This window comes from Pteropus vampyrus, unplaced genomic scaffold (genome assembly GCF_000151845.1).
Source record: "Pteropus vampyrus isolate Shadow unplaced genomic scaffold, Pvam_2.0 Scaffold150, whole genome shotgun sequence".
NCBI lineage: Eukaryota > Metazoa > Chordata > Mammalia > Chiroptera > Pteropodidae > Pteropus > Pteropus vampyrus.
This window is the reverse complement of record NW_011888931.1, coordinates 519,900-532,977: the sequence shown is the minus strand read 5'-3', so window position 1 is coordinate 532,977 and position 13,078 is coordinate 519,900.

Below are 13,078 nucleotides of genomic sequence, written 5' to 3'. Positions count from 1 at the left end.
GGTATGAGAAATCAACGGATGGAAGACATAGGAAAGACATTTTACTCTATTCGTATTTAAACTTTTCATATTCAGACCATAAGAGTGATTTGCCTCTTCAAAAAGTTAAACAAAAATGTTTAATTTAAAATTTTTCTGTTATCTTTATTTTATTAAAACATTCAGGCTTCATCTATTTTATCAAATAATTTACCGATCAGAATAAGAATACCAGGTTAGCCAGCACATACATCAGGTAAACTTTCTAAAAATTTAGTTATTTTCATTAAGTTCAAGTCGAACAATCTCTGTTCCTTACTGTAATAAATTAAGATCCAGGTACTACATTTGAGGCTTAGTATACATCATATCAAATGTATGTAAATTTTCAAAAGTATTTTTCTTTTAAGTAGAGCCTTAATTAAACAAGTTTTAACTTGGGTCCTCTGTTTTAAATAATAGAATTTCATGGACCATTTGTTCATCTCCTAATTAAGGTCAAGAAAAATATATTTGAGAAAAAACACTGAAGGCATGTCTTTCTGTGAGTATCTGTTCACTCGCCTACTTTGTAATGTCAACTGCTGCTTGTTTCCATGAGTTACACAAATGCCCTGAAAATTATTTTGCCTAGTATGTTTCAGTATTTGATTATATTTACTTGTGGGTAATTTCCAGAAATCTCAAATGGAATTATAATCATAGACTAAAATTGCATTCAAATTTACATAACACCATCTCTTTAAGAGCTTTGTTTTCTTGTGAAATCTCACCATTTTCTTGTGAAATCTCACCATTTTCACTGTATAAACTTACATGGCCAGGTTTTTTTACACTGTTATTAAAGCTAGGTGCAGGCATAAATAATTAAGACTAAAGGACAAATTGCCATTTGGAGCTTTTTTCCAATTACCTAGCCAGGGCTGCCTAATACAAGAAAATTAGTAATTGGCCTTACATTTAAACTATGTAATCAGCCAATTAATAATTCAGATATATTTTAATTGATAATTTGTTCTGCTTATATCCTTTAAATATGTATTCATTTTAGTTTTATATATAACTCAGACTTTGATATAGGCACTAAGGAAATGACCCTAGAATTAATAAAAATCAATAATCGATAATTCATTATTTAAGCCTATTTACATTGCATGAAAAACCTTTATATTTTTCACAATTAGGCAGTAGCGCAATGTTTCAATATGAAAAAAGTAAAATAGAAATAATATGTCTTGAATAAAAATAAAGATACTTCCTTAACTTTTGGAATAAAGCAAGGTTATCTGTTTTCACCAGTTCTAGTCAACATTTTCCTAGTGGTTCTAGCAGGTGTCTGGCAATAAGTAGATGTGTAGATAAAACTTTATGTAAATTTATGTAATTTTGTACTACAGATAAAACATCCAAACAAATAACATTACTAAATCACATTACTAATATACCATGATTGGTATATCATGGTGGGTGGGATAATTGAGAGAAAAGCAAACCTGGCATTTGGTAGATGGTCAGTAAATAATGAAGTTTTGTGGAGTTTTTTCAACTCTTGGTAAAAGAGTAATTTGTTATAGACCTTTCCAGATTTAGGCAGGTAGGAGATGAAAATATACCTCTTTCTTAGTTTGTATTCTAGAAGCTGATGTTGAGGCAAGGAGGTAAGTGCAAGAAGTTTATTTGAGAGGAGATGGAAGCACCAGTAATGAAAGTGAGGAAATGAGATAGGGAAGAAAGTATTGATAGATGATGTTTAATCAAGCCACTGTGGGCAGTTGGAGGTTAGTCCCACTAGGGAAATTCTGGGAGCAAAGAAAGCATAACCTCTCTTCTATTTTCAAACAAAATTGAGCAGCCGTCAGCTCAAATACTAACTTGACTTTGTGGGATTTTCAAAATATATATGTACAGGATGGATCTGTCCATCATAATCATATTTTCCTGAAGATGGTGGACGAGTCCTCCAGCTCCACAGTAACAGGGGCCTATAAGACTTTTAAGTCAAGCATGTGAAATTTACATTTTTGCAGTGCATGTACTTCCGACTCACCTTTATAATTGTGTATAATAATAGCTTGAGGAAGAAATCCTGAAATTTTTCTCTATTCCATACTTAGGAAGAAACTTTTTTTGTGTCTGTGGTTATAATTATGTTAAAAATATTAGAATAGTCAATGTACATTGTCATCTTTATTGCTACATAACCTATAACTTTATCATTTCCCAGTAGCAATCCAAATGTGATAATATAACTAGAAAACTATAAGTCAGTTCAACTACAAATCAGTAGTTGAATAGAGACTATTCAAATAACTAAGAACCAAGAAATAAGAAAAAAAAAGGAGGGGGAGTTGGTGCTCAGATGGCACAGAGTTCACGCACAAAACTTTTACTGGATCCAAAGTTCTAATGCATTCAGTAGTCTAGTTATTCTCCATTTGCCCAACCACATCCCCAGGTACAATTCTCCACCCTTCCCTGTCGTGCTTCCTGCCTTGGATGACAGAAGACAGGATGGGAAGAAAAAAGTCGGAGTATTCATTCTCCACTCCCTGCCTTGCTAAGGTTCTAATGGAAAGGTAGCTGCTCACCTCCACAAACGCATTTCCCTTTAACAGCTCTTCTTTTACGGTCCTTGCTCTCTCCAGGCCCTGGAATACTGGTCTTTCATCATCCATTTGGAGGCCTAGAGGTGGGAATGGCCCTGACTGTACTCATCTCTGAGCACCCGCCACCCCCTTATTGGTTCCCTCATCCCTGCCCACACCCTGTGAATAGTCCCATCATTAAATTTACTTCCATTAAATTCATTTAAGTGGACCTTTTCCTGATAAGACCTTGGCTGGTACATGCAGTTAACTGTTTTTCTCACCAGGAGCTATTTAGAATATAGCAGGCCTTTGATAATTTTTATGCCACTGAAATTAGAAGAATTCCAAAGAACACCTCAGCAAAAGAATAATACCAACATCCTGAGGGCAAGTAAAACAAAAGAAGAAAAACACTATATAAAAAGCAGCAACAAATGCTCCAGCCCAGTTTTGAAAACATTTAGTAAAGGCATTTCAACAACCCTGGAAGTTCTTACAAACTGTTTTGCATAAACACTGGCACATGTAAAACTAGCCATTAACACAGGATGCTGGCTAATACTTAAAGTATTCAGATTTGTTTCCTCAAATTTTAGTTTCTATAACTTTAAGAAAATTGATTAAACTCTTCATTGTTTTTTCTATTTTGATATTATTCATTTTAATTCCTAAAAATATAATAAGCAGCATCATTTGTCAATCATCATCCAGTAGAAGGAATAAATTTTAAGTAAAAAAATAAATGAGTTTTATCTTAACATGGCAATCTATCTAGTTAAGAAAAGGACAGTACCAATTCTTTAGAGCAACTTTGCATAGTTATTGAATAACTTCAAAGATTAAAATTATTGAGATTTTGGAACAGGAAAAAATTCAACTTTCAGGGAGTGCTGTACTACAGCTGTTGATATTATCATGATAGCATTTAGGTAGTTGTCATGGCAACCATAATGTAATCCTTCATTAGTGTCTTGGAACACCCAGGCACTCCAGGAAGCAAAGAGGATGATTCAGCAGGCGGCATGCTCCTGTCTTCTGAGTCAAGAAAATACCAATGCTTTCACTCAGCATTTTAGAGGCATCATTATATGAAATACAAAATGCAGCCACTATGTGATCTGTGAAAGTTTCCACAAGAGCAAGGTGCTGTCTTCCTTAAATATTCCTGTAAAGTCTATTTTTATTGATTTTGACACGAATTTTCACTTTGTGCTATTGCGCAGCCTTTATTTTTCTTCTTTTCATATTTTAAGCAATTTACAATATATTCTTCACTTTCATCTATTGGGTGCAAGGTCAGTGAGAAAGTAAAACTGTCTTTCTGCTGCTTTACTAGTTTCATTGAAAGCAAGAGAAGAGATTGAAATCAGCGGCTAAAACAAGATAGTTTTTGTCTTTATTCCCTGGTATAACATCACACAGAATCTAAAATTGTCAAGAGTACTGAATTCAAACCCAGAGCTGTGGTTAAGCACCTGTGCTTTGCATATTTTGTAAAATCTGTGAAATCAGAATGAACCATCTAATGAATCTGAAAACAAGGAGTATCCACGGTATGCTAATTCAAAGATTTATTTTAATAAAAGAAATAAAAATAGGCAAATAATACAGCTACTTTGAAAATGCACCAAAACAATTCTTGCCATGTAGAACTTTCTCACCATTTTCTTCTGTTCGATAAACTCTTTCTTACTATTTCATGTGTATGTGTGTGTGTGTGTGTGTGTGTGTGTGTGTGTGTGTGTGTGTGCGCTCGCGCGCAGAATGAAAGAGGAGAGAATTTTGCATATCTAAATATATATTAAATTCTATTCAGGCTGGGAAAAATATATGAAAGAAAGCAAAAATTCTTTAATAGTTTTAAAAAATGGAGGGAAAGGAAAAATTCTCTCCCTTTGATTTGACAAAGTTAGTCTCAGCTCTTCACCTGAGTGTGCAGCTTCGCTATCGCCACTTATACTTACATGTTTGAACTCTTGACCATTTGAAGGTATCTACTGATACAGTTTCCCATAGCTTCACAAATAAACCAACTTGCTCTCTGTTTTCTCTGTCTTTGATGAAGATTCCCTGATGTATTGACATTCAATTTCCGTATTGCAATCCAATATTTCTATAGAGAGTTCACACACTTTCACTTAGCTGAAAAGAAGGATGTTTTCTCTAAAATCACAAAGATTCCAGAGCCTTCTTTCTTAGTGGCTAACAGATTTATTTATTCTCATATTAATCAATCTGTTGTAACGAGACTGCCAACTCTCTGTCAAACTGGTTCCACTTCATTTCAGTGACCTTCGTTCTCCTGTGTGTTTGCAGTACTACATGGCCTGATAGAGAATGGCATTGTGTTCCAAATGGTATTAAGTCTAAAAAAAGACTTCAGTTTGATTAAAACCTTCTCTTTGATGCTTAATTCTTAAACTTTTATATATAATGTTTTACATATAAGTTCACATTCTGTTACAAAACTTTATATACACATTTCAGCCTATTTAACATAATTATTTTTACTGTGAACAAAATTTTAACTCATAGAATAAAAGGGGCATTGGAAACAGTTTCTGTTAAAGATGATAAGGAAATAAAATGGAATTCTTTACTTGATGGTGCGTGGTGACTTTCTACCCACTGCATGTGGGGAGGGAGGCGGCAGCATGATTTCTTGAGAGAATTCGGGAGTCCTAGATCAGGATTCTCGCTCTGTCATTAATTAGCAGTATCATCTTGTACAAGTGTCATCTTAAATGATACCTCTCATAACCTCAGTTTCTTCCTCTGTCAAATGAGAGAGTTGGCTTGGATGACTCTAAGATCTTTTTTGTTCCCAATATTCCTTGATTTTCTTTGTGACCTCTAGATAGATATTTGACAAAGTAAGTCATTTTTGGATTTTGACTTATATTTTACAATAACATTTACTGCAATGTAATAATACTTAACACTCTTCCTTTCAACCTCGAAGTATTTTTTTAATAATGTAATCTATTAAATATCCCTTATATAAGAGGTGGAACTGGAATAGGGAGGAAGCATGAGAACTGGATATTAAACCAAGCTGTTTACAGAGCCTGCAATTTGCTGTCAGACCACAGGAACCTACAGAACAAAGGAAGATTCCTGCGAGGATTATTAACAAACCATTTACTCAAATGTGGAGGAAAAACAGTCTTTAAATTGTACCCTACACAAATTAAACTGGACCATTCATTCCCCAAGGCCAAAACCATGGGAAATCTGTGGAACAAAGGCCAAGATTGCTAGCAACCTTTCACACTGTATACCCATACCATCAAAGTAAAATAGGCAAACAAAGCCTTTGAACTGTACAGGTATAAAATAAATTCCCTGAACATCCAGGGTCTCACTCTCTCCCTGTCTCTCTCCCTCTGTCTTTTTTCTCTGTCTCTCTGTCCCTTTCAGTCCTTCTCAGCTCTCTCATTCTTTGTCTCTGAGAAGAGACCACACTCTGTGGAGCGTTATTTCTTTTCTAATAAATGTTCCTTTTGTTTCTAACCTTGGCCTGTGCTCGCATTCTATCTCACCACAGGCAAGAACCCTCACCAAAACTCTCTCAGTGCAAAATCCCACTTGGGGGGATTTGCCTTGTCCTGCATCAAACTACTGTTATCCCCATTTTTCACATAGAGAAATATATGAAGTTTCCTTATTTGACCAAATGGAACAAAGGTAGAGAATCATTATTAGCCATTGACTCCTACTTACTGGTCTTAAGCCCTGCCATTGCCAGTAAGAGGCAAGTTATTTGATCCTGAGTCTGAATAGTCACCAGCTCAGAGGGAGGACAGTTTGACTCATGTACCTTTACTTCAAAGCCAGAGAGTCTGTATTTAAGCCCCCTTCTGATACTTGCTCTAGTTATATCCATAAGAAAAATTATACATGAAGTGCCAGGCTTTCAGGATGTGGCTACAGAATAAAGGATGACATTCCAAGTTAAATTAAAATAAATTAAGTGACATGTAATTAAATCGTTTTAAAAGATGACCCTGGAATGGCAACTTTTTGTGGAAGCACCATGGCTGCTCAGTGACTCGTGCTGAGACATATTCCTGGTATTATTATGTATACAACGTGTTGTTTGAAAAGTGGTCAAAAAGTACTGAATGCAGTATTAAAATGAGTAGTGGGTTAAGTAAAGGAACAGTGTGCTATATTACCATGGTAACGTGAACTTTTATTTCACTTGTACAGCAGAGAGAAATATATCATTTATCTTTCCTACTCTTCCTGGTTGCCCCTTCAAGTTGCTGTTCAAATGCTCTCTGGAATGACCTAACAGGGACGAATTGCATACAGAAGGCCTTTCTCTGGGCTGTGCTTGCTAGTCCTCTTAGTGAATAGGGGTAACAAAGACCCCAAAAGATGAACAAAGAACATAAAAGTAAACAATTCACAAAAGAGGAAATTCAACTATTTAACAAACAATGGAAAAAGTAATCAAAGATATGCAAGTTAATTTAACAAAGTGTTAGGTTGTTTGCTTTTATGTTAACACTCAGCAATGGCGTCAATGTGAAAGCCACTTTCTTGCAAATTGCTTGTGGCACTGAAAACCAATTCAGCTCAGTTAAAAAGAAAAATGGCAGTGATGCAAATCAAAATTAAAGAATTAAAATATTTTATGCTTTTTGAACTAGTAATTTCAACCTTGGGAATTTTTTCTAAGAAAGTCTAAATATGAAAACTATTTCGTATACAGCAACATTTTCATCACAGGAATATTTTAATATCAAAAAGAAGAAACTAAATAAATGTCCAACAAACAGTTAAAGTATAGTTCATTCTTACCAAAATGTTATTTTGGCAAGTAATTACAGACATTTTTTAAACTGTTTCTAATTACATAGGAAAATACACGTTATCATGTAAAGTGAGAAATCAGGCCACAAAAACCGTGAAACAACCAAGAAAATAGATTTTTTTAAGATGGAAAAAAACTTATTTCTAGGGAAAAAACACTATAAGAAATTACACTAAAATGTTAATAGTAGTTGTCTTTAGATTGGTAACTCTTTACTTTTCTGTATTTTCAATATTTTTATATTGACCACTTGAGACTTTTATAATAAAGACAAATATGTAAAAAAAAAAAAAAAAGATTAACATTTTTCATTATAGCTTCTTTAAAAAAATATTACCTAAAGAAAAAACTGAATTCCCTGAATTCTGTCTTTCATCACTGTTATCTTTGCCATTCTGGTTTATATATCGTCTTTACCAATACTAAATAGATAATCAATCTGTTTACCAAGGCAAAAAGAAATGCTCTTAACAGCTTCCTTAGAAGTATTGTATGACTATGCCCATTTACTATGGACATATAATATTATATGAGCATTTTGTATGAATATGCCCTAATACAAAATTATTCTTTCCAGTTTACCATAACTCTTATTTAAAATTCACATCTCTATCTGACACACTAAAAGTTCTTTTTCTAAGTTTCATTGAGTTATATTGTTATTTTTTAAGAAAAAAAGGAAAATGGTAAAAACAATGATAAAAGTTGGTACTATTTAGTCTTCAAAAAGAACAGCACAGCTTTCATCAAAGGACTATCTCGTACTTAAACGAAGGAATCAGAAAAGGAGAAAATGACAGATAATCGGTGGGAGGAAAATTTTTTCACATAAAACCTGTCAAGGAATAGAATTGTACAATAATTTTGGACTATCGCACACTGCAAATTATTTGCATGGGATAGCATAACATTGGATTGGCTTTGTTTACTACCACCTAAAATCAAAACCAGGTAGGTACACTCAGACAGGTTTTGAAAGACCAATGAAGAACTGTCAGCAGGATTCCTCATCAAGTCATGCTGGAGGGAAAGAGACATGGCCTCCAGCTTCCGTCAGCAGTTCCTACTGGTTTCTTTCCCCCTCCTTTTTCTTAAAATACTCTGAATTTGTGACTTCTGTTAGGAACATACAATATCTCTTTGATGGTGAATTTGATTAATTCTACTTGAATATCAACAACTTTTCCACTCTGTCAGCTGTTCTTTAATATGCGATTCTAAAAACAAAAAATGTCACATATGGTGCAACTTGTTTTATTCTTAAATTTTACACTAATAAAGATGAATTTTGGATACCTTTTATGATGGCTGTTGTTAGGTGCCAACGTGTCAGATTTAGCAACCCATTATTTATCCTCTGCTCTTGGGACTCATCATTTTTCCTGCATTGCCACTTGAGAGGTCACAGCCCTCTGAATGCTCACGCCCTGTGTGCATTCCATTCATCCTGCTCACCCATTATGGATTATTGCCATCTTGTGGAAAAACAGGGTTGACTACCAGATGGTAGTTTTGCAATTTCCGGAAGTAAAGTGAAATAGTTTTCATCAGGGGAAAAACGCATTTTTTTTTTTTCTCATGCATATTCTGGAGTTCTAAAATAACAAGCATTTTTCTATTCTATTTCACTTGGGGGAATGTACAAGTCCAGTTGCTGAATAGATGCAAGAGTTGGCTTTCCACAGATCACACAAGAATAGGGCTTGTGAAAAAGTTGGGCCACGTTCTTAAGTAACCCTGTAACTATAAAACAAAACAACAAAACAAAACAGAGCCAAAACATTCAATTGCCTTTCCTTTCACCAAAGAGAAATGCAGTATTAGATATTTTCCATTTCTAAGTTCTGTAATGGCACACTTGAATCATTGAGCAATTTTCAGGTATATTCTTAAAATGAGATTTATTCATATTTAAAATTTAGTACAGTCTTCAAAGTGACAGGATGATTATAATTCCAAAATAATGAGGCATTTCTCTTTCTCGAGTTGTCATAAAATTTACTAACACTATTACAATTTTTTTAAAAATCTAAATTAAGCAAGATAACAGGCCTGAGTTCCTCAAAACTACCAATATTATAAAAGACAAAAATGGCACTAAGGGGAGCAGTTGAGATCTTGTTCCCCAGCATATATCATCGATTGGGCTCAGAAAAACTCTTATCAAAATTTTCTACAGTTTTGGATGTTTCCTATGTCAACATTTACTTGGTGTAGTCAGTAGGATTCCCGAGAAGCCCACCCAGGACCATCCCGTGGCCCCAGACCTGGTGCCAGGTACAAGCAAAGGCCCATTGTGCCCATTTCATACCCCGCTTCCCATGGGGTGTACTTTGTTGAGTTTCCCTTGAAATTCTGGACTTCTTTGTTCAAGTAGCAGGCTATGACTTTTATTTGAGCTGTTCTTAGAAAATCCTCAAGATGATTAAGGTTTGAGATAACCCAAGGATAGGGGAAGTGGGGGTCGAGAGAAAAGTTGCTGCTTTTAATTTCAGCTTTTTAGTTGAATTGCTAACTGAAAGTCTGAACAAAATTTTTGCTGGTTAAATGAGAGACTGAACTCTTTTTAGCTCCAAAAGAGAAAGGACACTTGCTTCCTCAACCTGAATAGCCAATGGGGTGACGACAGTTGTTCAGATCCCGGAATCTGGCGTGGGGGAGATGGGTGCTCAGAGGTGTCCAGTACAGTAGCACAGCAGATCTCAGAGAAGCTGATGAGGGCCCCAGGGAGAATGGCAGGGTGCCCTGGAACAGGGGCCGAGAGAGGGGTCTGTGCCTTGGAAAGCATCACAGTTAGAGTGGTGTCCAGTAAACTCTCGCTGACCCTTGTTCAGGTATTCTTAGGTTACTAAAAATCTTTGTGGGATTGTCTGAGGATAAATTTCTTCTAGGGCATAAAGCAGTCCTACATGCAGAGATCCCCAACCCCCAGGCTGCAGACTGGTACCAATCTGTGGACTGTTAGGAACCAGGCCACATAGCAGGAGGAGAGTGGCAGGCAAGCGAGCAAAGCTTCATCTATGTTTGCAGCCACTCCCCAGCACTAGCATCACTGCCTCAGCTCCACCTCAGATCATCTGGCATTAGATTCTCATAAAAGCATGGGTCCCTGGTGCCACAAAAGTTAGAGACTGCTGCAAGAATATCTACCATATTTGGCTCATCTGGAGACATGCATATAGGGCTGGTTTTCCCTAGAAGTTGGTTTAAATTCTACAGATCTCAAAATTAACAACAAGGCCCACTACAGTCAGTCTCCCCCAAGATGAGGGAGGATCCTTTGATACTTATAAATCTTATTATGTGCACCATTAGAAAAGACCGGCTATGAAATTAGGCAAAATGAATGGAGAGCATATTTAATTGGTCTCTCGAAGCTTTAAAAAGAAGATTTATATAAATAGATCAACTTATAATGCTGTTTAGGGGTCAACACAATTCTTTGAGGTATTAAAAATGGCTGTCCTTATTTTAAAAGGAGGAAGATCATTTAGAACTTGATCTGTCAAAGACAGATATAAATTGTAAATACCTCCAAAACAAAAATTGGATTCGTTTATCTATCTGTGTATGTCTATATACATATGTTGTAAGTGTGAGATAATTTTCTACCTTTGGATGGTATTGTTAAAATTGAAGGCAAATGCTTGTAAGAATTGGGTATTCTAAAATTCTCAGACTTATTGAAACTAACAAAAATGCTTTTCAGGTTTACATTATCTAAGATTAATACTTAGTGAATAAAAAGTAGCTTCAGTTTATTGCTTTAAGTAAAACAGACATGTCTTTATTTTACCTGGGTTTTACAAAATTAAGTTTATGTTGATAATTGACTTTTATGTCTATGAAAAATGTTTCTAGATGTTACAAAATGTCCAAGCGAAAGAATCGATTATATCTTAGTTTTCATTAGACATTGAGGTTTTAAGTGTTTATCATCTCAAACTAAGCAGGAAAACTGATGGGGTATATTGTATGGGTAAACAATGGTTGTAAATAATGAATAGTCAGGACTATCGGAAAGCCAAGATGGCTGCTTGGTTCTTTCCTGTTCCCTGACTCCCCATTTTTAATTTTTTGCATTCTCTCATGCACCACATTGCATTTAAGGTGGACTTAGGTAAAGGAACTTATGAGCTGACATTATTGAAGAGACATCTTGCACTACCGCCAAGGTTCGATAGTCACTTCAAGAAAATGCCAAGTTGTTAACCTCTTCCTTTTACAGCAAGCTCCCAGGAGACAGATTTTAGATATTGTTTTTTTGGAAAGGACATCAAGTAAAAGACACTCTCAAACCTCGTTGGAAGGTTTCTTATCAGGCACCTAACTGCTAATGGACATCAACCCTATCTATAGACATCAAAGACTCCTTGAGGATGAGAAGCCACTGACATCAGAGGTAAACAGCTATCTTAAGACATTGACAAGGCTTGTCTATCTATGGATTGATATTGAACTCAGAAGCCATTTTGTTTGATTTTTTACCTGTCTGTTAATGATATTAGTCATAATAGTGGTTATGCTTGTTCTTTAGGGTTTTTTTTTTCATCCAACTGTTTATGATCACTGAAGATGTATAATTGTTAATACTCTTTTCATAGCTTATATAAATATTATACTAGATGCCAAATACAGAAAAATGAGACAGAAGGCAAAACTCAGGTCATGATAGTTCACAAGATAGAAATGATCCAGAGCATTTTTTTGTAGTGAAGGCCATAAGACCTGATTGCCTTCCATTTATCTGCCCTTCTAGTTTTGGGAAAATTTGCCCTCAACTCAGATCCCATGGTGTTAAGGGTGGAAAATTTTCAAGTGAGCCAACTAGCTAAGTCAGCTACAGGGAAGAAATATCTTTAGATACCAGAAGTTGTTCTACTTGCTTGTGTGTGGTTTAGGAAGTGTATTGTATAAGATATGAAGATGGCCAATGTCTACTTCTGTAATCCATTTACTTGTTAATTAAGGGTGTTGTTCCAGGCAAAGATATGCTAACAGCCAACTTCCACTTCTGTAATCTGCTTGCTTGTTCAGGAGACCACCAGGATATGGTCTTAAGCTTTATCAGCTGCCTCCTCTGAAAGCTTGGGGCTGATCTCCTCTAACCCTGCGTGGTAGAGAGTCAGTCGAGTCAGTCGCCAGGCCGGCTAATAAAGGCTCATAATTAATCTCAATTGGCTCTGTGGGTCTCAGAATCATTCGTGCCATAACAATGGTTTTGGTATTGCCCCACCCCAAATGGCAAGACAATGTTGATACTGAGACTTCCTAGGAATGAGACTTCTTAGCACTGTGAGACCACACTATCTGACCAAAAGGTTGATTATCAACACATCCTTTGATTTATGACCAAAAGAGGAAACTGTGGATGAAAAAAAAGGGGGGGGGGGGTGCTATGAAAAGTAAACTCACAGGGTGATCTGATCATAAATTTTTAACTAGGCAGTCATGGTGGTTAGTCATGCCCCAGACATACAATTTTTAGCAAAAAGTTTATTTCTTTTTAAGTAAGCCCTGTCCATTGTTTTGTGTATCTAGGTTAATACACCTTTGAAATAAGCCGTAACCACCCTCAAGAAAACATATTTTGTTTACCATCTTGTAATCCAGTCCCCACCTTGCTCTTGCCCACCTCCATGTAATCTTCCTTAAGTTTCCTCCTTAATTTCAAATGCATAAAAGAAAC